The following is a 335-nucleotide window of genomic DNA, read 5'->3' on the forward strand; positions in this document are numbered from 1 at the left end:
AACAATTTCAAATTATGTCAAGCACATGAGATCCACTTCCCCAATTTAGTAATTAGCCGCCTGTTTTTTATTTACTATACCAGGGAAGCATTTAAAGAGATATGCTCTCCTTTGAATGTCTTGAGTTAATGTCCTTTGATATTGGTCACATCACATGCTGCACCTGAATCAAATGGAGATCTGAATTTTCAAAAGCGATTGGTGATTTTGGACAGAGTTGGCTGGAGATTTTTGATGCAATATATAAGCCTCCTCAGTAAAGCTCTTTGCAATCTACTGATGAAAAATGCTGAGAATTTCTAAGTGCTGTAATATAAATGACTTTCTATTCTTTG

Source organism: Carettochelys insculpta, chromosome 3 (assembly GCF_033958435.1).
Source record: "Carettochelys insculpta isolate YL-2023 chromosome 3, ASM3395843v1, whole genome shotgun sequence".
Lineage (NCBI taxonomy): Eukaryota > Metazoa > Chordata > Testudines > Carettochelyidae > Carettochelys > Carettochelys insculpta.